The 27,393-nt window shown below is 45.7% G+C and overlaps 1 pseudogene; it reads right to left on the bottom strand.

The window, feature by feature from the left end:
* The window catches only part of LOC146789923 (uncharacterized), a 154,966-nt pseudogene that overhangs the window by 10,957 nt on the left and 116,616 nt on the right, over positions 1–27,393 (bottom strand).

The raw sequence follows: 27,393 nt of genomic DNA, 5'->3' as shown, positions 1-27,393 counted from the left end.
GTACAGCTGGGCTCTGCAGTCACGGGCTCCGGGAGGCTTCAAGGAAGGCCAGCTTCTGGAGGGCGACTGTCCCACGTCGGCTGAGGGTCGCTGCGGTGTTAGTGTCCCGATTGGATCCACTAAGCATTGGCAACCGCAACCCACGCAAGATGAACAAAGCAGCTGCTGGTGCAGACCCATGAGGTCTGAGGGTGCTCTCCTTTGCAGGGAGCGTAGAGCAGGCCTGGAGCAACCAGGGGAACTCTTGGAAAAGAAGATTGTCCTCTGTCAGGGCCCACAAGTCGAGAGACAAGGGACCGCGGAAGGCAGCAAAATGGAGTGCGTAAAAGGGCTCCCACGGGCCACCGGAGCGGGCCAGGGAGCTGAGGTTCGGCACAAATGCTGCTAGATGGTTGGCTCAGAAATGGGCCAAAGCACACCTTCCCCTCTGGTCGGGGTCGTGTGCTGGACAAGAGGTGGCCGGTGTCTCGGGGTATGCGGGGATCTCGACACCCACGTGGTCCAGGGTGCTCAGACTTGCTGGGCACGCTCACAGGACGCTGGGATGCACTGGAGACCCACCTCGAGGTTGCTGGAAGGCGTCGAAGGTCGTGAGAGCAACGAAGTTCCAACCGGGTATCTTGTAGTCTTTTAGGTGCCTGCCAAGCAGGGGGATAACTCCTTTATCCCAAGGGAGATTTCTTCAGTCAGCTGGGCAGCAGCTCGTCGAAGGTCAGTTCTGTAAAGTTCTGGACGAATCTGAGGCTCTGGGGCAAAGTTATTCCCATATATCCCCAAGATTAGGGGATGGTCCAAAATAGAGCCTACCAATCAGAGTAGAGGCGGGAAAGGGTGGCTACACCCACTCCCCTTTGTGTGTTTCCCGCCTGGGCGAGGGGCAGGATGCCCCTGAACCGGATCCAGGCGGTGTATGCAGAATTGAGGCTCTGCAGCTGCCTACGTGCAACTCTGAATGGACATTTGGTGCACCCACCCTGTTCCAATCCACATTATCCTGTCTGGGGAGGTGCAGGCACCTCCCTGCCACAGGAGCCCTATTGTCCAGCTGGCGAGGCTGGGGTTTTCCCCAGCAACAGCCAGCCAGAGTCGTGTAGGTGGCGGACAGTAGCCATTTTGTGGTACATGTGCACTTTTAAATTGGTGTCTAAATTCTACCGCTTTTCCCATATCACCCTCCTAGCAAGGGGGAATCGTGCCCCCATGCCCATGGCTGGACTGGGGGTATGATTCCTTCATGTTTGACACCAAACACGATATGGTTCTGTGTAGCCATTCCCAAGTTACAGCGATGACGCAATAACTTATAATGCGGTTAAGAGTATATGGTATGGCTACACTACAAACAACCCAGTAATGATTTTACGAAGGTTGCAGAGGGGTCCTACTCACGTAGGGGTCCCCCCTCACACATACCTCAGCACCCAGCCCTGTAGGATTACCAGGGCCTGCCATAGGGGTGACCTATGAGAGTATATGTGTTGTAATGGTATGGGACATAGGGTACCTACATCCCTGTAAGGGGTGCTAGCACCACCTTACCCAGGCTACAGTAGTGGCCTGGTGGTGTCAGTTTGGGTGGCTGTCCCAGGGTGGCACAATAAGTGCTGCAGCCCTGGTAGGCCTACTGGGGGACCCATGCCCTGGGTACTTAGGGTACCATCTACAAGGGACTGGTAGGGCATGCCCAGCATCCAATTGGTTGGTACCTAGGGTACTCACATAGTTTACCAGAGGAAGCAGATAGGCTGGGGTCCTGGATAGCAGGGCCACAGCCTGGCTAAGGTCATAAAAACAGTCAAAACATCAGCAAAAAGTTGGGGGCAACTATGCAGTCGATGCCACTCTCCTACAACGGGCATATAAAGTCCTTTGGTCCCCCTCACTGCAGGCTTGAATCCGGGCTCTACGATCGCTCATGCCCTGCGCGGGACTCACGGCGGTCTCACCCTCTGGCCCGTCGCTCCACAAGCGGCCTTCGGTGTAGCGCCGGTCCTCAGCCCTCACCTCCTCCGGGAACGCCAAAATATCGGGCCAGTTGTAGGGCACCCCAAGATCAGCCCCCGAGAGGGCCCAGACGCCGCGTCTCAGGCCCCTCCGCCCCTCACACTCATAGGCCGCAGCCGCGGCCTCTCGTAGCTGTCATGACCAGGCAGGTCGAGGCGATCAGCCACGCGGCAGCACACCAGGACCCGGAGAGCGGAGCTCGGAGACCGCCCCACCTCCGATCGCCTCCAAACTTCGCCGGCAGGTCCGCGGGGGCCTCAGGGCCACCAACACCCTAGTATTGCACGGGTTGGGGCCACGGGGCACAATTTATCCGGATATATTCGGGAGTGGCGCTGCAGAGCTTCGCTACTGCATGGCCATTCCCGTCGGCAGCAAGCCACGCCCCCAGTCCACCACCATCTTGTAGATCCTCCAACCAGCTGTCCTCAGGATCTTCTAATGTCTGGTATTCATATATGTATGCAGACTCCTCCCAATCATCACCCAATTGAGGCCGGTCATAGGAATAAGGCACTGGCTAATATATGGCCATACGGCTCCATATCGGAGTAGGAAATGATGAATGGTGTGAGAAGTTGGCCTGGCATATGCTGGTCACTAGTTAAAGTGGCCACCTTGCACCAGTCCAATTCGACTCTTATTGATGATAGGAAAAGACAACCTTTTAGAAAGCTATCCTAGTGGTAGCTGTGGAGAGCAGCCTTCAGGCTAAATCTTGAAGGAGTGTTAAGCTTATTGTTTTACCATAATAACCTCTTGAATAACCAAATGAAAGAGTAGTCCACACAGGTATATATATAAAATATATGTATTTATTCTAGACAGAATCCCACAGACACTTTATGTGACTAGTGGCAAAGTTACATTCCAAACAAGCATTTATAAACACAATAAATAGCACAGAAATCAATGGGCCCCAGGGGGGGACCAAACCATATACTAAAATAGTGGTATAAGAACCACGACAATTCTACAGGCAATGCCTAGGGCATTCAGGATCGCTTGCCCCTTCAGAATCCACCCACAGTTAAGAGGAAGGGGACCCACGGGAGACGCGTGCAGTGCAAAGAGCTGCTATCGGGATCTCAATGTTAGCCTATGGAGAATGTCGCGGTTGAATGTTTAAAGTTTAAAGACACTTCTAGCAGTAGTACAAACTTAAGACTTGAGACTTAAGGCTTTGGAGAGCCCACCACCACGGGAGTACCGAAGTACCACTGTTACCTGCCCCAGGGAATCCGGGTGCATAGGTCGTTTCTCGTGTCGGGTCGCGGGCTGATTTTCAATGGAAAAGTAGTCCAAACTGCTGCTAGCTGAAAGCGTCGTTGAAGTCGTGAAGATTGAAGATGTAGAAAAGGTAAAGATGGACCTGAAAGCAGAGGGGACAGAGTCTGGGTCACGGCACAGTGACCAGGGGGCTCACAGCAAGGAGTCCTTCGATGTCGGGTGCTTCAGGTGAGGAAGGTGCAGCTGGGTTCTGTAGTCACGGGCTCCGGGAGGCTTCAAGGAAGGCCAGCTTCTGGAGGGTGATGGTCCCACGTCGGATGAGGGTCGCTGCGGTGTTAGTGTCCCGATTGGATCCACTAAGCCTTGGCAACCGCAACCCACGCAAGACGGACAAAGCAGCTGCTGGTGCAGACCCACGAGGTCTGAGGGTGCTCTCCTTTGGAGGGAGCGCAGAGCAGGCCTGGAGCAACCAGGGGAACTCTTGGAAATGAAGATTGTCCTCCGCCAGGGCCCACAAGTCGAGAGGCAAGGGACCGCGGAAGGCAGCAAAATGGAGTGCGTAAAAGGGCTCCCATGGGCCACCGGAGCGAACTAGGGAGCTGAGATTTGGCACGGATGCTGCTTGAAGGTCGGCTCAGAAATGGGCCAAAGCACAACTTCCCCACTGGTCGGGGTCGTGTGCTATGCAAGAGGTGGCCAGGGTCTCGGGGTATGCAGGGATCTCAGCACCCACGTGGTCCACGGTGCTCAGGCTTGCTGGGCACGCTCACAGGACTCTGGGATGCTCTGTAGACCAACCTCAAGGTTGATGGAAGGCGTCAAAGTTCGTGAGAGCAGCGAAGTTCCAACCGGGTATCTTGCAGTCTTTTAGGTGCCTGCCAAGCAGGGGGATAACTCCTTTATCCCAAGGGAGATTTCTTCAGTCAGCTGGGCAGCAGCTCGTCGAAGGTCAGTTCTGTAAAGTTCTGGACGAATCTAAGGCTCTGGGGCCACGTTATTCCCATATATCCCCAAGATTAGGGGATGGTCCCAAATAGAGCCTACCAATCAGAGTAGAGGCGGGAAAGGGTGGCTACACCAACTCCTCTTTGTGTGTTTCCCGCCTGGGCGAGGGGCAGGCTGCCCCTGAACCGGTTCCAGGCGGTGTATGCAGAATTGGGTCTCTGCAGCTGCCTACGTGCAACTCTGAAAGGACATTTGGTGCACCCACCCTGTTCCAATCCACATATCCTGTCTGGGGAGGTGCTGGCACCTCCCTGCCACAGGAGCCCTATTGTCCAGATGGCGAGGCTGGGGTTTTCCCCAGCAACAGCCAGCCAGAGTCGTGTAGGTGGCGGACAGTAGCCATTTTGTGGTACATGTGCACTTTTAAATTGGTGTCTAAATTCTGCCGCTTTTCCCATATCGCCCCTCTAGCAGGGGGGAATCGTACCCTCATGCCCATGGCTGGACTGGGGGTATGATTCCTACATGTTTGACACCAAACACGATATGGTTCTGTGTAGCCATTCTCAAGTTATCGCGATGACGCGATTTACTTATAATGCGGTTAAGAGTATATGGTATGGCTACACTACAAACAACCCAGTAACGATTTTACAAAGGTTGCAGAGAGGCCCTACTCACGTAGGGGTCCCCCCTCACACATACCTCAGCACCCAGCCCTCTAGGATTACCAGGGCCTGCCATAGGGGTGACCTATGAGAGTATATGTGTTGTAATGGTGTGGGATATAGGGTACCTACATCCCTGTAAGGGGTGCTAGCACCACCTTACCCAGACTACAGTAGTGGTCTGGTGGTGTCAGTTTGTATGGCTGTCCCAGGGTGGCACAATAAGTGCTGCAGCCCTGGTAGGCCTACTGAGGGGCCCATGCCCTGGGTACCTAGGGTACCATCTACAAGGGACTGGCAGGGCACCCTCAGCATCCAATTGGTTGGTACCTAGGGTACTCACATCAGTTTTAGGGAGAAAGCAGATAGGCTGGGGTCCTGGATAGCAGGATCCCAGCCAGACTAGTCAAAAACCACTCAAATACCAGGCAAAAAGTTGGGGGCAACCATTAGTCAGATTCCACTCTCCTACAAATGGGTGGAGCCACTGCTGGGCATCGGTGGTGCTGGCACTAGAGCGGGCACAGGGGAAAGTCAAGGCCACTCGACAGGCGCTGCTCCGGATCAGTTAATGTATCCCTGAGGCCCAACCTGTGCAAAGGATGAACCTGCCGCCTGAAGGCCAATAGGGGCTGCTCCCAGACACACGGGGGTCCCAGGGCACTCAAGAGAGGTCGGGCAGTTCAAAAATGAGTTGCACAGCCTTATAAAACTAGTTTAGTTTGGCTGGGGCTGCTGTGGCTCCTGGAAATTCTAAGAGGTGTGGAGATGGCCCAGGCACAGACTCCACCACAGAGGTAGGCCTCCAGTGCCAACGGTCCAGCAACCCTTTCGAAGTCTTGCGTTGTGAAGTGAAAGACCTTGTTGACTTTTTCCTTTCTTTTTGTGGGACATCTGTGAATGACAAGCTCCACATGCATTAAAACCTGCCTTTTTGGTGGTCATCCTTCACGCCAGGAGACAAAGTCTCAAAAACATCTTTGACAAAAAGTCAAAGAAAGCTCTCCTCCGAATTGGCGATGACTGGTGTGGAAAGAAAATAACTGACATCAGCGCACTAGGGTAGCACCTATATAGGCACCGCAGCGGTCCCTTCCGCCACAGATGACGGCACGCGTGTCCAAATGATGCCATCTATCAGCCTGCATTGGTACTGCGTCTGGGGAAATATTCGAAGGTACGGAATTTTGTGCCTAGAATACTCTATCAGACCTTTTTATGTAGCTACTTTGCAGTTTTCTCAATGCTCATTGCCAGGTGGTATTCCTGGGCTATGCTCTGCTTGAAACGACAATGAGCTAAGAAAGATTCTTAGTCTTGCAGGTGAATAGCTGCATCTACTTAAACGGGATGTTCCTCTAGTCCATAGTAATAAAGGATTGGATTTATTGGACCTTAAACATGTAGTGGTCTAAGGGGCAGCCTCTAGTGATTGAACTGGAGTTGTAGGATTGTGTCTTTTCAGTATCGTCACTGTTGAATCTTTTAGCAACAAGACCCTGTATGTAGACAGCAAGGTCCTCAACACGGGGGACCTTTCAGAGGGATTTTTTTAACTGATCAACTGAGAACTACTCTACACGGAATGTGAACCATCATGGTCATACAGCTACTCCTCTGGGTGACCCCCTGAGTATGTCCGGGTAGGTGGCACACAAACATATAGAAAAGAACTGCATTGCCTTACCATATATGTTCACCCATGCCACTTCTCTTTTGCTTAAGGAGATTGTGAGCACTTTTTCATGATGCCCAGTTTGGCCTGTGAGCACCTTCTTGCTCTATCCTGCAACCTCAATAATAAGACATTGTGGAAATTTGTGGGAGCTCATTTACAGTCCAACTCTCAGGAGGATAAACCATGAATAGAACCAGTTAATCGTTCCTGGACTTAATCCCACCACAAAGGTATTTTTCAAAATGTGCCGAACGATTGACTGAAACTTCAACTCACAGAAAAAAGCTAAGAAAAAATTAAAAAAATGTTCTGTAAAGATATATGAAAAAAATCAAATAGGCAGAATAGGGTTTTGAATGAAGTAACGAGAATTATAAAAGGCAAAAGATAGTGTATTTCGAGGCCTCTTTTTTCTGCACTTAGGAAACATTTTCTCTGAATAATGGACTCTAGTACCACTTGATTATGATGCCCACCTTCCGAAAAGTGTCAGAGTCCAATAGATAAAATAAATAACAAAAAATTGAACAGCCGAGCTGCCGTTTTCGCTAGTTGTGACCAGAGCTTATTTACATAGTGTATTCTGTAATCCGACTCATGGCTGCGGTACAAGGGCTTATATGAATTTAGAAAAAATCTTATGAGAAAGAATGAGGATGATGAGGAAGTCACAAAGGACAGAGCCTTTCGCGCCAAAATGTCCAAAAAGGCATAAATGAGATCTGCAGACAATGTACTTTGGACTGAAAATGTTTGCGACTGTTTCAGCAAAACTTGCATTCACATGCTGGGTTTGGCCATATTCAGTCCTGGGGTCCCCCATACAGTGAGACCACAGCTGGACAGAAGATGATTAGGCAAGTGACTTTCTGTCACAGACCTCTGATTAATTACATGCATCAAAGGATATCTGGTTGAAAGAGTGGCCAACAAAATATCTCAAATCCATCCAAACTACCATCAAAATGTAGAAAATCAGCCATGAAATAGAGAGATTCAGAAGTGATGGCATGCAAATGAAGACATCGTTACCTTGACGGATGGCAGACAGCAGGTCGCTTCGTGCATCACTGACAGGAGGCAGGGAAGACTTTGGCTTGGGAGCAGAGGGTGTTATAGAAGGGGCTGATGGAGGGAGAGGTGGTGGTGGGGGTCCAGGTGGAGGTGGTGGAGGTGGGGCTGGTGGAGCCCCGCTCTGGGGTTGCAGTGATGGAGGTGGGAGCACGGAAGTGTAGTCCAACATTGAGGTGGGAGGTGGAAGAGGAGGCGGGGCATTGAATGAAGGATGAGGGGGGAAACCAGGGGGAGATGGAGGAGGTGGGGTAGAGGGTGAAGAATACTCATACATGGGCGGTGGCAAAGGACTCTCCCCATAGGGAGGTGGTGGCGGAGGGGCAGGGGGTGGGGAGAATCCTGGCCTAGCACCTGTTGGGGATCCCACGGGGGTTGCAGGAGGCGGGTGGCCAGGGCTGACAAGACTGGAACGCTTCACCAGTCCTGGCCCACCTGGTTCATCCACTTGAAAGCTGTAACTGGAAACCAAATAGAAAGAAATCAGACTCTGGCATTCATTTTCAGGCCGCTGGACATAGCTGGGAAGGTGCTCTATTACATGATATACCAAAGGGGCAGAGATGGGAAATTACAAGCCTCTCGCAGAACCCCAACACTCTTCAAAAGGGGCTGAACCTCTTGTAGCACTCTGAGCCCTGTACCCTCACAAAAGGATTCTATTAGCTCTCAGGTAAGATCTCATATGAAAGAGTCAAGCCACCCACACTTTCACAGAAGCCATCTACATATGGCACAAGGGCCTCTCAAGAAGCACTCCATATACAAAGCTCACAAGCAATGGTGTAATATGCTTGTCTCTTCATTTTGAGTGTGTGCGATGTCTCATCTTTTAGAGAATAAATGAATTACTACAGCTATTATTAATATATCTAGGTGATTTTATAAAACTATAGCTAAAACAATGTCAACATACATTAAACATAGTGTAGATTGTTTAAAGCAAATACAGAATACACCGGATTTCACGGAGGAATGTAGACTATTTAACCTAGATTTAGAATAAATACTGCAAAAACAAGAATCTGAAAACGGAGAGTACATTTTACTTCAATAATTGGAAATATGAGCAAAACGTTATCTGTATTAGTCCAAATTTTAAAAAAACATTTCATTTATGAACTGAATGAACTGATACAAGGTCCCAAATGGCTCTGTCACATGTGAATATTTTTATGTACACATTTTTAAGAGATCATATTATCAATAACAGTCAATGGATGGAACACAATATACACCAGCAGCTTACAATGACAATATCATTTGGATATGTAATAGCACTACAGAAAACGTTACATTGTTTCACTCACTGCTTAATCTGCATAGCCATATTTAGTTTAGCATTACAATTTGTAATGCAGATATACATTTTTATATCAGAACTGGAGACAAGGATTATGCTTTTTTTTCTTGCCTTTACTCATTTATTGGCCAAGTAATAACATTACATCTCCCATCAGTCCAAAGGTTTTAACTACAAACATTTCACTAAAAAAGTCATATATACTACAGGAAACAATCTAAAAACTGAACATTTTCTCTCCGCTTCTTTCTTTCTTCCCTGCCCAGTAGATAGAGATACGTTTTTTTTGCTTTCTTAGTCATGCAATGTCTTGCCTGCAGTTTGAGGTAGTGCTACTGCAAAAAACTACAGACTACAACATGGCTCAGTACAAAATAAAGCAGGCCTGTATCTCAAAAATGCCCAGGTGGCATTAAAAACAGCTTCACAATCCGTCTTTTTTAAAGGTCCCACTGTGGTAGAGGGGTGGGCACAGAGGTGGGTGGAGGCAGTTTCTATGCGATGCTGAAGGTGGTTGGATACACCAGTGCGTCAGAAGAATGGTGGTGTCCCTGGTGAGTGACTCTGCCCCTCTCTCCTCTACTACTGTAACTAATAACATGCAGGAAAAAGGAAAGGGGGATAAGGCAGCAGTCCCAGTCAGTATAAAAAAGCCACAGCAAAGGAGGAAACATCTTCACAATTTTCTCCATGTCGATTAAAAACCCGGAAGGCCTAGTTGAATGGCACATTGTGGAACATTCGGCATTTAACTTGGACTCTGTATATATTTTTCTACTGGTTTTGACACGGTCGATGGCTGTTCAATTTGTTTTTTTAGACATCCGGATGATACCTTTAAGCTACACCCAGTTTGTGGAATAGAGTAGCTCCTGATACCCAGGAATTTAGTATTCCGCTCTCTACTTAAGTCAACACCATCCCCCTTAAAGGGTAAGCATTGAAGTTCCCCTGTGGAACCAGTTTTCAGTGACTGTGACAACTCCCAGGTATTTATTTTCCTATAGGTCTCATTTACTTAATAGTTTGACGGTATACCTTCTTTTTTCACAGCTCTTGGTGCCACAGGTTTCGTTCTTGCACCTGAGAGGAGTCCTACTGCATAAAATGTTGAACAACAGGACATGGATTTGTCAAAGTGGTGAGGCAGTGTCTCTTCTAGTTATGCCTCAGGTTATTCCGCCTTTCAATTCTACAGTGTGATGGGTTGTCACAAAACAAAGTTGAGCAGCAATCAAACTAATCAAATGGCTTCACCAGCGCCAACTAGGAACCAACCTTAACCTCAGTTAAGTTAGTCCTAAATGTGGTGTAACAGTGATATAACCAGATATATAGCAACTAGAAGGTTGGTTCCTAAATCAGGTTGTGCAGCTGCAGAACATGGGCCCCAACTACAGCTTTTATGGGGAGAGGGGACTGGATGTAGATAGCTCTCACTGGTCTATTAGCTAGAAATTACTCTGAATCCTTAAGGATGGAACAAGAAACTATTTAATTAACTTCAGAGTATTTTGGTAGTCTCGGGCGCAGTCACCTTTTTGGAGGATACCCCCAGCAGGCAGTCTGCAAAGTAAGGATAACAACGGAGTTCATATAGCTGCAGAAAGGCCACAACCAGAACTATCAGTTTACCAATTATGCATGTCGCTGTGCTTTGTTAGTAGTTCTGGTCTCTCTGGGTTAACCAGAGCAAGGGGAACTGAAGGACGTGATAACATACATTCCACAATCCATCAAGCACTATCACCTGTTGAGCTGAACTTCTGCCAAAATGTGGGCTAAATTCACCATCTATAACTTCTGAGGAAAGGAAGTATTCGATGATATACAAACGTAGTATATAACCCCTTTGCCTTTAATATTTATTCTGACTGTTACGCTAACAGTGGCCACACCTATTTGTTTTAGGGAGACACTGCTCTTGGTTGCAGTGGCAGTGGAACATTTCGAATATAGCTCCTGAGAGCCAACAAAAACAACATAGACTCATAGAATAATGATCCATGCCTAATGATGGTAAAAAATGAAAGTCACTGCTGCAATGAGGAGAGGTGTAGGAACCTTAAGGGGTCAATCAACAAGTTACTTACCTTCGGAACGCATTATCTGGTAGGGACAGTCTAACTGTAGATTCCTTAACTTTTTAATTCTCCCCAGGTGTCAGACTGTATCCAGAAATTTTTCAACAGTACCTCTCCGCGTCATAGGACTTTGTGATGACGTCAAATCTAGTTCTGACATCGGTAGAGTTCTAGAAGTCACCTAAGGCGTGCAGACAACATTTTCTTCTGTGAAACAGTCCGTGCCATAATGCAGAATCACTATAGAAACTGGTTGCGGAAACAGTGTGCCCCCAACCCCCCCCAAAAAAAAAAATCAATGTATCTTTGAAACGAGAATTAGAAAACAGAAATAAATGGTATGGCAATACCAAGTCAAGATCTACAAGGTAAGACCAAATGGTTCATGCATTCACACAGCTACATGAAAGAACGCTTAGTGATGTATAAAACCAGTGCTGAAATGGGGTAACACCCTTACACTCAGATAATGTCCATATGGAAAGATCAAATGGTACGGTGAATCACATAGCTACTTGAAACACTGACCGCCGGTGTATAAACCAGGGTTGTAAAAGGAAATGACTCTTACACTACAAAACATTCGCAGAGTGGGGAGGATGGGCATGGTGTTAAGGAATCTGAAGCTAGACTATATCTCTACCAAATAATGCGTTAACAAAGGTAAGTAACTCGTTCATCTGATAGCGCCAAGATGCTCCCTAGCGCCAAGATGCTCCCTCCGGAGCGAACGTCGCGCTCTATAAATACCCCACAAAACAAAACAAAACAAAAACAAATAGAGACATCAAGCCACAGATTCCTTAACTTTTGCATTAAATACCATTGTTATACCCAACAAGAGGAGGGTCTGCGAACGAATCCTATAAAAGTTCTCAGAGACAACCAGCCGGTCGAAATTAGCAATAGAGCAGACGTACATATACGTCATATTTGCATATGGCAAAGCTATATCTAAATATGCACAACACAGATACATTACAACTGTGTGTACGCCATATAACCTGGGCGACCTAGCATTAAGATAATGCCAAGTGCTCAAAAGAGAGGCTGTTACTATCATCAGCCTAAAAGAAAACGCAAGAGAATGAAACCTTGCTAACTGAAAACACTTACTACCACACTTGATCCAATAGGTCAAAATGAAGTACAACCCAACCCATGAAAATCTCAAAAAGAGCTATCCAGTTGGAATATTGGACCACAAGGGATATTGGACAGAACCAAAATTTGACCGAAAAACTGACAAGGGCTTATAAATATATATGTGTAACTACACCACCATTTCAAAGTATATGGAAAGAAAAACTCAGGATGTTCTTAAGGAAGAGAAGATCTATAAAGGTGAACATTCTCTTAAGAAATCCTCCCAGAAAATGCTGCACATGACCGGAAAAGCTAACACCCTAAGGTCAAAATATTCTCACACTGCATTCAAGATAACATTACAAGCAGTGATCGCGGAACAACCACGTTCTAAGAACGGAAGTAAGCCATATATCTTCCAAAATTTCGGTAAGCGTTAGTGATATAATCATTCGAAAGAATACAGGTATACCTAAGCCATAGGTATACCTGTACCACATAACCTGTCAAAGACAGTACTGATACAATAATATCTGCGAAGTACACAATACTACGTCAGGTGTCACTAACAGGCTGACCTGACATGGCCAGCCTTGCAAAAACCAATATATTAATATCCTCCAAATAACACTTGTGTAGGGAAAAATCAATTTGGTATATAATTAGAAAAAGAGAAACTACAACTCTGTTTCACCCCGTCTATCACGGAAACGCTGTAAAGCAGAGTCTGCCTGGGCACCAAAGAGATGGGTGCCATGGAAAGGGCAAATCAACCAAAGCAGCCTGGACAGCTTCTGAAAATCCTGAAGTTTGCAACCAGGCACGACGCCGTAGTGTCACCAGATTGTATGGCCCATCTTACTAAATCAGTAGTATCCATGCCGCATCTAATAATCAGCTTAGCAGCCTGCTGTCCATCCAGAAACAACTGTTCAAGATTTGATTGGAGGTCATCCAGAAGTGTCGGCAATATAGTCTGCAAGGCATACCACAAAGCGTGAGAAAAATAGCCAAGAGCACAAGACATGTCAGTGGACCTTAAAGAAGAACTAGTAGAGGAAAAAAAATATGTTTGCCACACAAATCTTGTCTCCTAGAATCTCTATCCAATGGAACCTTAGGTGAAGAATTCATATTTTATGAACTACCAAACTTCAAGGGGCAGAATGTTTTGGGAGACTGTGGAAAAGTGGATTTCCCTGATCAGTTATGTCCCCTATCTTGGACCCCAACGGTTTTATATGCATGTTACAAGTACATGTATGTTCTCTCCAGTTCCAGTTTCTAAGACGCAAACATATGTGCGTCTACCGTCAACATGTTCTCTGTCAGATCCGCCACCAATGGGCTGGATAGTCGATTCCTAAGTAGGAAAGGCCACCGACTTTATATGGCTCAGTCACTCCATTTTTACAGTTCAGGCAAGTAGGCCCGATTCTGTCCTCGAAGCCTTTCTCTGCTCTCTGTCTCTGACAAGCGTCAGCTTGAGCTTGCATCTGTATCCATGAACTTTGTCCTATTTCCTGTGCAGCTAACGATGCCTGCCTCGGCCAGTTTAGCCTATCTGCCAAGAAGCTGTATTTCACCTTCGAATTATCTACTTTGCTCTTCAGCCGATGCATTCCTGTCTAGTGATTTAGGTAAACATTTCCTTTAGCTCTTGTGCAAAGGGCTGTCCTCCTGCAAGTAATTCATAGCCCAGTTGCCATGGAAAGTTTTCTGCCTCTTGCATCTCACATAGACACTTAGGCGTTTGTGCACGCACACAGTCAGTATAGAATAGATTCTGTTCGAAAGTCCTTCCTTGTGGATAACATAGTTCTTTAAACATAAGATATGAGATATGATTTAGGATTAGGTTGGCTTGACCTCTTAGACTTTTCGTCTCCACACGTAGAGTCAGTGACGAGGCCCCTTCACCCCCCTAGTTACACGTCAAATACACGTCATGCTGCTGCGCACGCATCTATGTCAAGTATTATCTTATAGAACCACCTATATTTGATAACGTTAACCAATTATGTTTCTTTTCACTCCTTATTACGCCTAGTTTCGTTTACGCAATCAATATGTCACTTTTCTTATCAAATGTTACGCCTCCTACATTCGTTTTCATTATAATGTAATAACTATAAAAATGTATGTATATCAATAAAGAATTGTACTTCACTTCCTGAACCTTCTTGGTGACGGAACCTGAAGGCCGCTACTCGAGTAGGCCATTTTGGAATAAAGCCCATTCAGAAACCTCTATTACCACGGATTCTGCCTCTCATTATTCTGAGCTATTTGTTTAAAGTCCTAGCATGAAATTCCGATCGATAATGGATAAATATATTTTATTTACCACATAATGGCGCCCGAACAGGGACACTTTCTCATCTCACGCGCCGGCGGTGCGTTGCAGGCCCGGTCTCCTGCCATAGCTGGACGGACCATAACGCGTACCAGCAGGATTTCCTGTAGCTCCCTCCGGTCAAGCGGGGGCGACTGAGGCTGCGATCAACCCAGACGAGGCGGTGAGAAGCGCAAAGTATCCCGACCAGAGCCTAGCTGAGAGAGCAAGATCCGAGGTATACAGAGGCCCACCAGGTTTCCGAAGTCCGGATGTCCAGAGGGTCCGATGTCCGAAATCAAGTCCAGTGTCCGAGGCCTTTCGTTGTGAGCTACTCGGTGAGTACCATCGCCGGGGAGGCATGTTGACGTGCACATAGGTTGTGCCGGTCAAGACGGATTTGGGTACACAAATCCGGTCTGCACTGTTTAGCAGTGTATATGTACTGTTTAGCAGTATATCAAGTAATCCGAAGTATTCAGTTATTGTCAAGAATTCAGCGTGGTGATTAGTTAGGCAGACTGTCATCATTGTCGGCCATTGTTAAAAATATTTAATGTTTAATGTTTAAAGTATTCAGAAATGTCTTGCATATTGTGGTATGAATGATTGTTCATTGTTCACTGTTCATTATTGTGTTTTTTCGTATTAAGTAAGTTCAAGAGTAAGTATCAGATCAGTTGTCAATATGCCGCTCTTCTCGAAGTTAAGACAGATTACTACCAGAAAAGGGGTGCTTGAAGAAGCAGTTCCTATTCCTCCTAGGAACACTCCAGGGCATTTCATGTACCATAAGCATGGCTTAGATGCCATATTGTTTCTTGATCTATGGGTAGATTATACCAAGGGATTACCGGAAAGTCAAAGGTGGCCCGCAGCGGGAACCTGGGATGCAGAGTGCATCATGAAAGTGGAGGAAGAGTTATGGAAAAGAAAGGTCAGACAGTCACAGAAAGACGCTGTTGAGTTATGGCGTAAAGAATCTCATAGACGAACAGAAAAAGCACGTAGACAAGAGGAGAGGAGTAAAGAAAGTTCAAACAAAGTTCAAGAAAATCTATTAATTGAGGAAGGTATCCGAGTGAAATCAGAACAAGTAAATAGACAAAGAAATGCTCTTATGAATGGTATGTATCCCCTTCTAGCCGAAGGATTACCTAAGGCTGCTCCAGAGATGCCAAAGGACTTGCCACCCCCATTATTTCCAATTAAGGTACATCCAAAAGGGCATCCCAGAACCGCAGAAGATGTTTTTCTTTCCTCATATCTAGACGACGCAGCTCCCGAGTATGCTAACGCCACACCATATAGACCGTCTGGCGGAGGGGTTCAGCGTCAGGATCAGGTATCTGTCCCCGTGCAACAGCAAGTCCCGATACAAGCTTCGGCAAGCACATCTGTTTCCGCATCTGTCTCCGCAGTCGACTCTACAGAGGTATCGACACCCATAGTTGCTGTGTCACGTTCAACGAACCCATTCACACCCGACGCCCCAGATAGGGCCACGGGAGGTGCTAGCAGTACCTTTACACCACCCAGAATAAATAAACTTGTTTTTCAAGAGTCAGCACATGCACGTACGCCCAAACTTATAAATACCCGTACGCTTAAGGAGCTTATGGTGGATTGTAGATATGATCCGGTGCCTGGTAGAGAGGATGAAATGATTATAACATCATTACGTATTAGACGAGCTGCGTCATTTTTAGGAAGGCTGCCAGGAATGGCCGCCCATCTAGATAACATATATCATTTTATCCAAACAGGGAAAGATCCTGAATGTATTAACAGAGCTATGGAATACCAGAAAGTCGAGATACAGGCAGAATTGTTACGTTTTTTTATAAATTGTGTGATCAGAAATCAAGACCGACCGGGGGTAGACCCGGAAGTAATGCAAACTCTTACTAGATGGAGTCAGAATATATCCGAGGGAAAACATGATAAACAGGGAAGTATAGTAGCCATGTGCCGAAAAATTAGGAAAGAAGTAGAACACATACATGCAGAGAGATTGGAAACAGACGAGTTCGAGCAAGATGAAGTGTCCGAATCAGGAGATTCAGGAAGACAGGCAGACACCATAGCCTATGTGGGCAGAGGAAGGTCCTGTAATAATACCGGAGGTTTTTCTGATCCGATACACTCTACGCGTCCAACAATAATAAATATGAAATCTCCCGAGCGTTTGTTTCAAGCCGCAGATAAAATACTCCGGGAACGAAGGGGTTATCACCTCCTCGATTCTATGGACGAACAAGAATTAGCAAGGGCAGCTGTTCATTGGATGGACAGTCCTGGTAAATATGGTGACGTGACAGTCGCACACGCGTTTTTGAACCTCAGTCCCGACGAACAATGTTTAGCTGGGATCTATATGATCCAGCAACTTCTTATACAATATAAGAACCAACATGCTGATCCTGGTCCCTTACCTAATATGTTAACCGAACTTCTCATGAATAGATGGAGAGGATCCAGTAACAAGTTAATCAAAGAAATACTAATGTCACGTAAACAGTACGTTCTTTTAGTAAATACGGATCCTTTCTCGATTCCCAACAAAGAAGGAACACCATACTATATGGATAGACAGAATCCTTTACGAGAGGTGCACCCAATAAAGGGCGATGATAATGAGTTTCATCGTGTATTTGTTTATACACCCATATCGAAAATGGAATTATTAGAAATGAAGAAAGTAGTGCCCAGTCATGACAAAGACCCAGCGGGTTTCCACCGAGAAATTAAAGACATGTTACTGATGGGAGAGTATACCTTTCCTGATATTATGACAATACTAAAGGTGCTTTTACCTGCTGGCATTTATGAAAAATTGAAAGAAAAAGAGTGGGAAGTGGGAGACCAAAAAATAGATTGGACAGCATTAGCAGCGGAAGAAAGGGATCGAACTGCAGGGTCAGGGCTCGGGGATAAAGTTAAAACTGTTACCAGGTTTACTAGTACAGGTATTGCCACGTTTACTAGCGACGAAAAAGGAAGATTGGGGTGCAATCTCAGCCTGTAAACAAAAGCAAGATGAAGACACAAGTGATTATTATGCTCGATTTGAAAAATGTTTTGGTATAAATAGTGGTATAAAAGCAAGTAGTGACTCATATCCACATTTGTTTGTGACTAAATTGGTGGAAAATGCGTTACCTTCAGTGAAGAATAGAATATTGAAATTCGAGAGTACCTGGCAAAGTAACACTCCGTCGCAAATGCTACAAATGTTACAGTATCATCACAATAGAATTAGGGATGAACAAGAACACGAGCATAGACGCATGAAGGATACAAAAATGAAAATGCTAGTTTCTCAGACAGTGCCAGCGGATGGTCACAAAAAGGGTACGACACATTCTGGAGACTCTGCAGTTCCTGTAAAAGGAACCTGCAATTACTGTAAACAGCCAGGCCATTATGTACACGATTGTCAAGTCCTGAAACGTAATATAGCTACAGGTATTGCAAAGGAGAGACCACGATTAGTTAGACAAGATCAGAATGAACAAGGAGCTATGCAGCATGGACAGTCCATGCCAGGTCAGCAACAGTCTATGCCAGCCGCACAACAGCCCATACAGTTCGTGCCAGCTGCACCACCGTTGCCTGCTGCTGCCACACAAGTAACTTCACGACAAATGTATCAGACCGCACAGTACGAATACCCTGAGTATCAACGTTACGCATGAAGCAGCCTAGAGAGGGAAATTGACTTACCCCTTATCGAGATTCCGGTAGATCAAGAAGGACCTTATGTCCATAGTGAATTATTAGGTCATGACAGAAAATTTTTACTCGATACAGGGGCAAGTCGAACGACCATAAAAAGTAGTGAAGTTCCAGGGGCACCCCTCTCAGGCTCTAAAAATGTTTCCCTTGGTTTTTCAGGAAAGCCTATTGTTAATGAAGTAACACAGCCACTTCCGCTTACGATTGGTCCCTTGACACGAACTACTGATTTATTGCTTACCAAATCATGTCCAGAAAACTTGTTAGGTATAAAGACATTGAAAGCCCTAGGGGCTATTATTTGTTGCTCCCCGGAAGGAGTAAGATTGTTTTTACGTGATTTTAAAGGTCATTATGTATCCAGAGACATGGATTCCCGATTACAGAACTTACCAGCGCATCTATGGGCACAAGGCCCTACTGATGTTGGTTGCATGAACATTACACCATATCGAGTCACACTGAAGGCAGGAGTAGTATTGCCACGAATGCGACAATACAAGTTACCACCGGATGCTGTAGCGGCTTTACTGAAAATAATTGACGAGCTAGTTGCGCAAGGAGTGGTTGTAGAAACCAACTCCAATGTGTGTAATTCACCGATAATTCCGATTCTTAAACGAACTGATCCTATGGCCCCACCAGTATATCGATTAGTTATTGATTTGCGTGAATTAAACAAATGCATTGTGCCACAATTTCCCGTGGTCCCCGATATTTCATCATTATTGACAGCCATTGATTCTCAAGCTACATTCTTTACCGTAATTGATCTCAAGAATGCCTTTTTCAGCGTCCCAATAGATCCGGAAAGTCAATACCTATTCGGATTTAGCTTAAATGGACGAAGCTTTAAATTCACACGCGCTCCCCAAGGATTTACAGAAAGCCCCAGCATCTATAGCCAAGCACTGAAACGAGAACTTGACAGTATACACATGCCAGTTAACACCGCATTGCTTCAATACGTTGATGATCTGCTGATCACCGCACGAAGTGAACCCGAATGTGAAAAAGCATCACTGACAGTTTTAGATTTTCTAGCCGACAAGGGGCACAAGGTGTCCCCTTCTAAGCTGCAATTCTGTGTTCAGCGAGTTATTTATCTTGGTCACTCGCTGTCCAAGGAGGGAAGGCAGCTTACACCCGACCGCATCCAGTTAATTGCTAACATGCCAATACCGCAGACACAAAAGGAAGTGCGGGCTTTCATAGGCCTCACTTCATACTGTAGGCAGTGGATCCCTCAATATGCATTTCTAGCGAAACCACTCATTCAGTTGACATCACAGGAGGCAGCCACGTCGACTGTCCTCCCTTGGACTCAGGAACACACACTAGCTTTTGAGAGCTTAAAGAAAGCTCTATGCCAAGCACCTGTTTTAGCAACACCATGTTATAGCAAACATTTTACACTCTTTGCTACAGAACGCGAAGGTACTGCTTTGTCAGTACTCACTCAGGAACAAGCAGGAGCATGTAAGCCATGTGCTTATTTCTCCAGTACATTAGATCCCGTAGCTCAGGCTTTGCCTGCGTGTCTGAAATCAGTAGCAGCAACAGCTTTAGCAATCAGACAAAGCGATGCCATAGTGTTAGGACATCCATTGACAGTACAAGTACCACATGCAGTGGAGGTTCTCGTGAACCGAACACAAACACAACACTTGACCATAGCAAGACTTACTGGTTACGAACTGACACTGTTTCAGCCACACATAGAAATCAGACGTTGTAATACACTGAATCCTGCTACACTTTTACCAGTAATTGGAACAGACCCACTAGCTCATGATTGTGTCGAAGTTATTGAAATAAAGACAAAACCCAGACAAGACTTAACAGACGTTCCATTGTTAGATCCAGACCTGACGTTGTATGTAGACGGTTCGTGCATGAGGACAAGTACAGGAAATTTAGTTGCCGCATACGCAGTCACTACAGACACCGAAGTTATTGAAACAAACTGTATAGATACTTTGTCAGCCCAAGCAGCAGAACTTGTTGCTCTAACACAAGCTTGTATTCAAGCCACAGACAAGAAAGTCAACATATATACTGATTCACGTTATGCATTTGGAGTCGTACATGACTTCGGGGTGCTTTGGAGAGAGAGAGGTTATTTGACTTCTCATGGAACCCATATTCAGCACGGGTCCCTCATTCATGCTTTGTTAGACGCAATTCATTTACCGACTGCAATATCCATTATGAAATGTAAAGCACACACGAAGGTTACTGATATCATTTCTCAAGGCAATGATTTAGCTGACAGAACAGCCAAACAGACTGCTCAGACTCGTACATCCGACATGACAAAGCCGATAGTTCAGACACCAACACAGTGCATGACAATTAAGGATCCCGCACTTGATGTAATTGACATACAGACACATGCGACAAAGGAAGAAATAAGGAAGTGGACTGAACTAGGAGGGATTCAGACAGATCAAGGATGGATGACGAAGGGAAAATCTGTGTGGTTTCTCCCTGATTCCATGGTTCAAGTCATTATAGCTACAGTTCACAGTCCCGCACATTTAGGAGAGAAGGCTATGTTAGACAGCATTCAGCACATTTGGTTTAACAAACATTTGCGAGCAGCTGCCAAGCAGAAAGTCCGTACCTGTATGATATGTTGTCAGTTTAATCCAGGGAAGAGTGTCCCCGTAGAACAGGGTGGATTTCAACCTCCTGACCATCCTTTTGAAGTCCTCCAGATGGATTATATTCAGATGGAACGTTGTCGAGGATTCAAATATGTTCTCGTAGTTGTCTGCGCTCTCTCCCGTTGGACAGAGGCGTATCCCGTATCAGATTACACTGCCCCAACTACTGCCAAACAGCTAGTTCGAGAATTCTTCCCACGATATGGTTTACCACGTGTGGTGTATTCAGATAACGGCCAACCCTTCTCATCCGAATTAATGAAACATGTTTCGCTTCTGCTGGGATATCAGTGGAAATTCCACTGTGTCCGACACCCCGAGGCAGCAGGTCTCGTGGAACGACATAATCAACTTTTGAAAATCAGATTGTCAAAAATATGTCAGGAAAAAGGTGTTGATTGGATAGTAGCCTTACCAGTTGCACTATTTTACATGCGAATGGTACCACACTCTCGAACAGGGCTATCCCCGTATGAGGTGATCTTTGGTAGACCACCAAATATGTGGGGGACGCCTATACCACGTAAAATAACTGATGTTGACTGTAATATGCTGACCGATTACCTGGCTTCCTTGATGTCTGCACTACAATCTTCTCGTTCACAGGTGGTCGCAGCTTTTCCTGACAACACTGAGGTGAAACCCCATGACGTGGTCCCCGGGGATTTCGTCCTCGTCCGGAATTTCGATAGGAAAAGCCAATTGGACCCCAGGTGGAAGTCCCCCAAACAGGTCCTGTTGACAACAAGAACAGCCGTGAAGATCGAAGGGAGGAAGGGCTGGATCCACTCCAGCCATATAAAAAAATTTCATGGACTTCCTTCTGATATGAACAATACTTCCCGTGCATCTTCTCCCATTGACTCAAAGCTACCTTTGGCTGAGGCCAGTAGCTCCGAACTCTATAAGCAAAGACTTAGGCCCAGGCCTACACCGTCGGACGATTTGATTGTTTAAGTCCTCTCCAAGGTGAAGCGGTTGAATCTGTCCTGACATGTCTCCTTTAGGCCTGAATCATGAAGAGTCCCGAATCATAATGAAAAGACATACATACCGTAAATTACTGCGTAGCCATTGTATTGTGACTTTATTAATTTTGTTTTTCTTAAGTTTTATAATAGTTACTGCAAGTATATTATTGCATATGTATTATCCTGTTTCTAGGCGTGCTATTAATATAACTGATGAGCATTCTTTTAGTGACCTACCTCCACATGAGTTGTCCTACAGACTTGCGCTGCGTAATAACACTTTCATTAGTATGTTGCATCATTCTCACCAGACTAGTAATGCCACTAATTGTTGGGTGTGTGGTCGACTCCCTCCCTATCAGAATAACAAAGGAGTTCTGCCTTTCTTTCCACATCCATTCACATATAATGGCACCTGTGGAGCATGGTTTAGTTTATTGAATTCCATAGATTCAAACACAGCAGTTTATCAACACCATTGGATATGGGGAAATCTGAATATAGTGTTATACAAAGTCTGTCACCCTGACAAGGAGGGTCACCCTAGTAGAACGGGAACTGATTTAGAAAATGAAGTATATAGATTGGGTAATTTTACACCTAATCTCATGATTCTGAATGTCAAATCCGAAGTTGAGCTAATTTTGCCCACTATGTCAGTATTCCCAGTTAAAGGTGAATTCTGTGTAAGAAAAGTTGGTTCCATACCTATGGGCCATAGCAATTGTGTTACTACAGTAGAATATAGTGATGAAGGAAAATCTACATTTAGAGCTTCTCGCCATTCCTACTTTATATGTGGTCAGACGGCATACATGCGTCTACCTCTAGATTGGGATGGTACCTGTTACATTGCATTCCTTCTGCCACCTGTTTTCTTAGCTCCTCCTGATTATTATCGAAATACTCGTTTAGCACACAATAGAGAGCGAAGAGATTTCCCAGTTGTCGATTATACTGAGACGGCGTGGGATAAGTATGTAGATTTCAATAAAGGTATCTTCCCATATATAGGTACAATTACAAATAGTAAGCTAATACGTAGACTAACCAAGACTCTTGAAGCCGTAGTGAATGAGACTATAGCTGCCCTAGGCAATCTGACAGAGGAACAATCAGTGATGAGGATCGTTGTCCTTCAAAATCGACTTGTCCTTGACGTCATCCTGGCCGATAGGGGCGGAGCTTGTAGGGTCATCGGATCCAGCTGCTGCATATTCATACCAGAAAAATTCGCCATCTGTATATAAAGCTATAACCCGCCTTCATAAGATTGTGAGCCAGATACACGAAGATCCAGGCACTTGGACTTGGTCCGGGTGGTTTTGGAGTCTGATATCAGCCTGGGGATGGAGAGTTCTATCCTTCCTAGGTATTGGCCTTCTTATACTATTCAGTTGTTGCTTATGCCTGCAAAGTGGACCAGCGATTTGTGGTCTGTGTGCCACATCGTGTATTCCACATCAAGGTTTTCGTTCCAAATCTCGGAAGAAGAAAGAAGAAGAAATGATGCTCCATGAGCAAATCGATGGATTAATGAAGATTGATGTTTCTTGACGGGCAAGTAAGGGGACAAGGAGGGAATGTGGAAAAGTGGATTTCCCTGATCAGTTATGTCCCCTATCTTGGACCCCAACGGTTTTATATGCATGTTACAAGTACATGTATGTTCTCTCCAGTTCCAGTTTCTAAGACGCAAACATATGTGCGTCTACCGTCAACATGTTCTCTGTCAGATCCGCCACCAATGGGCTGGATAGTCGATTCCTAAGTAGGAAAGGCCACCGACTTTATATGGCTCAGTCACTCCATTTTTACAGTTCAGGCAAGTAGGCCCGATTCTGTCCTCGAAGCCTTTCTCTGCTCTCTGTCTCTGACAAGCGTCAGCTTGAGCTTGCATCTGTATCCATGAACTTTGTCCTATTTCCTGTGCAGCTAACGATGCCTGCCTCGGCCAGTTTAGCCTATCTGCCAAGAAGCTGTATTTCACCTTCGAATTATCTACTTTGCTCTTCAGCCGATGCATTCCTGTCTAGTGATTTAGGTAAACATTTCCTTTAGCTCTTGTGCAAAGGGCTGTCCTCCTGCAAGTAATTCATAGCCCAGTTGCCATGGAAAGTTTTCTGCCTCTTGCATCTCACATAGACACTTAGGCGTTTGTGCACGCACACAGTCAGTATAGAATAGATTCTGTTCGAAAGTCCTTCCTTGTGGATAACATAGTTCTTTAAACATAAGATATGAGATATGATTTAGGATTAGGTTGGCTTGACCTCTTAGACTTTTCGTCTCCACACGTAGAGTCAGTGACGAGGCCCCTTCACCCCCCTAGTTACACGTCAAATACACGTCATGCTGCTGCGCACGCATCTATGTCAAGTATTATCTTATAGAACCACCTATATTTGATAACGTTAACCAATTATGTTTCTTTTCACTCCTTATTACGCCTAGTTTCGTTTACGCAATCAATATGTCACTTTTCTTATCAAATGTTACGCCTCCTACATTCGTTTTCATTATAATGTAATAACTATAAAAATGTATGTATATCAATAAAGAATTGTACTTCACTTCCTGAACCTTCTTGGTGACGGAACCTGAAGGCCGCTACTCGAGTAGGCCATTTTGGAATAAAGCCCATTCAGAAACCTCTATTACCACGGATTCTGCCTCTCATTATTCTGAGCTATTTGTTTAAAGTCCTAGCATGAAATTCCGATCGATAATGGATAAATATATTTTATTTACCACAAGACAATCACTCTTTTAAGGCCTTCCATAAAGGCTTTAATTACTGTGTGACCGCCATATGAAAGTGCTCTATAGTGTGAATATGTTTAAAGGTCTGAGATTTATGACTGGCCACAGAGAACAGTCCTTTTTGGAGATCAGGAAGCAAAGTGAGTAAACCCCTGACCCTTGGTGTGGTATTGAAACTGGTTCTATAGCTCCTTTTGTTAAAATAACTTACACTCCAACCAACAACTCCTCAAACAAGAAGTACGTGAATGTGAGGTGGAATATTGGGAGTATTGCTGGTGAGCTCCAGGCAATAATCATGGATAATGTCCAACACCCATCTGTCTGATGTTAAGAAACGGTTGCAGTTTTCCCACGACAGGTGTATGATGGTCAAGGGGAATTGGTATTAAGTCACTGCTTGCTGGGAGATGAAGAGGTACATGTTGGTGTACCTCTACCTATTCCTTTAAAATTGTTTCCTCTATAACCACCCTTGTAGAATACTTTAGAAGGGGAGGATCGAGTTTGAGGTTTGTACGAAGATGCAGTGGCATCTGTGGGAGGTACTTTTTGAGCCCCCCTATAAAATGAACAGCGAAAGGAGCATCTGTTAGAGGGTGATTGAAGTGCTCTCATGGATTTTGCCACTTCATTGTCTTTTTTCATCTTTTCAAGTACTTCATCCACTTGAGGGCCAAAAAGAAGTTCCTTGTCAAAGTGAGCATGGAGTAATGTTTGTTGTACCGCTGGTTTAAACCTAGAGATTCGCAGCCATGTGCGTCTTCTGAGGAGAAAACCGGTGTTAACACCTATGGCTGCAGTATCAGCAGCCTCTAGCGCACACCTGATGGAGGAGTTAAAAATAAATTTTCCCTCCAGCACTAGTTCCTGACCTTTTTTCCTATGCTCCTCAGGGAGGTATTGGAGTAACTCCTCCATTTCATCTCAGTGGGCTCGGTCATTCCTAGCCACAAGACCTTGTGTATTGGCTATGCGCCAAAGACTGGCTGATTGTACAACCACTCTTTTGCCTGAGACATCTATTCATTTAGACTCTTTGTCTGGAGGTGGGGATTCGCCTGAGGTTTGGGAATTTGCTCTTTTACATGCATTGGACACAAACAAAGAGTCTAAGGGAAGCTGGCCCCTAATAAAAATTTGGTCAGATGCTGGGGGGTTGCATTTTTTATCAACCTTGGCAGCCCAGCCAAGTACCACGCATCAGGCGTTAGTCTAACGCATTTCAGTGTGGTGATCCGCATCACTGCACTGAAATGCATTGTCACGCATTATAGCGCCTATCAGCTGTCACGTGGAGTGCTGTTATAATACACATGATGGAGTGAGCTGCAGTGCTCATCAGCGCAGTGCGCACTGCTCTCTGCAGGCATAGGCTAAGGGGTCTGGCTAGATCTGCTTGCAGCTAAGCGATTACTGCTACAATGTAATTATATCCAAGTTAGGTACACTCTGGGGCCGTGCACATGGCACCGAACTTAAACTGACGTCACTGAAGTCAGTGGCCAATGGTGAAGTGGACTGACTAAACATATCAAAAGAGGGGGGGGCCAAGGAGCTAATAAAAGATCCAGTGTCCATGCTCCAATTGCTTAAGTTTCGTTAATACAAGGGGCACTGTTCCTGTATGCGGGGTGCAAAAGTCACTCACGCATGAGGGTGCAATTAGTCACCCGTGCAATGAAAGAAAAGGGTGTGGGGATAGAAGAAAGAAATTAAGATATCCTAGGTAAAAATGGGGGCCCATTCATGAAGTGGAACAACCACTTCTACTCTGTTGCCCTCACACACCCCAAGGGGTGTCATGCTTCATCATCGGGCTGTTGCTCCTCGTTGGGCCGGCGCTGCAATTCCCCACGGGTCCCCCGAAGGGTCTCTTTATCGGAGATCTTTTTAGGCCTGCCGGATGGTGCATGTGGGTGTGTGGGGTATGGGTCCACTTGAGGGTGAAAGGGGTGCGTGCAAAGTGGTGAGATATTTAATAAAGGGTAGACATGCAGCAAATGTGTGGATAGTAAACCCTTGGCAGATTGCCTGCTAATTAAAAACTTGCCCCGGAAACACACTATGTCCGGGTGTCAAAAGGTCATAGGGCGACATGTTGGACTGGCTGACAGAGAGACACAATGGGGTACCTTAAGTCACTGTCAGTTCTCCTGCTGCCACCCGCGCTTCTTGCAGTTATGCGCAGCTCTTGCTCCTCTTGACCTCACGGCTGCGGGGTGGCGGCGATTAGGTGATTTTCGCTGTCTATTGTCAGTGCAGGACCCCAAGACAGGCTGAAAGCTGCTGGCACCGCTGTCTGCGGTAAAGGTGGTAGGATCCAGTCTGTCCTACCTGCATTTCAGCCCGAGCAGCACCACAAGTCGGTGTTACAGTACAGACAGCGCCAGGGCCAGTCGCAGTGAGAGTGGGTGCAGCAAGCTGATGTGCTCGTAGGTTTCAGCATGTTTAACAGCACACTGGGGGCGGGAATATCTCACGTGACCGGGACCCAGCCCACCGGGCCGGATCACTTGCCCACTGACGATCATGATGAATAATCAGTGCCTGTGAGAGCAGGTAATGCATTAACTGAAATCATCAATTACATCTTTTTTTAAAACACTTCTCCGTAACTGCCATATATACGTTGCTGTTCCAGTACTGAGCTATGTGTGCTTACGCTTTCCGATGTTTATTTCCTACCTCCCTCAGCCCGGGCCCCCAGGAGTGTTTGCTGTCGCCTGGCGACACTAAACCTCACCTTCAACACGTGCTCAGAGTCCGGGAGAGGCTGAGCACGTGATGATTAGGGCAGGCACGCCTCTCATACACGGCTAGCAGGGAACTGCAAATCTAATGAAAG

This window comes from Triturus cristatus, chromosome 10 (genome assembly GCF_964204655.1).
Source record: "Triturus cristatus chromosome 10, aTriCri1.1, whole genome shotgun sequence".
Taxonomy (NCBI): Eukaryota; Metazoa; Chordata; class Amphibia; order Caudata; family Salamandridae; genus Triturus; species Triturus cristatus.
This window is presented reverse-complemented; position numbering and strand designations above follow the sequence as displayed.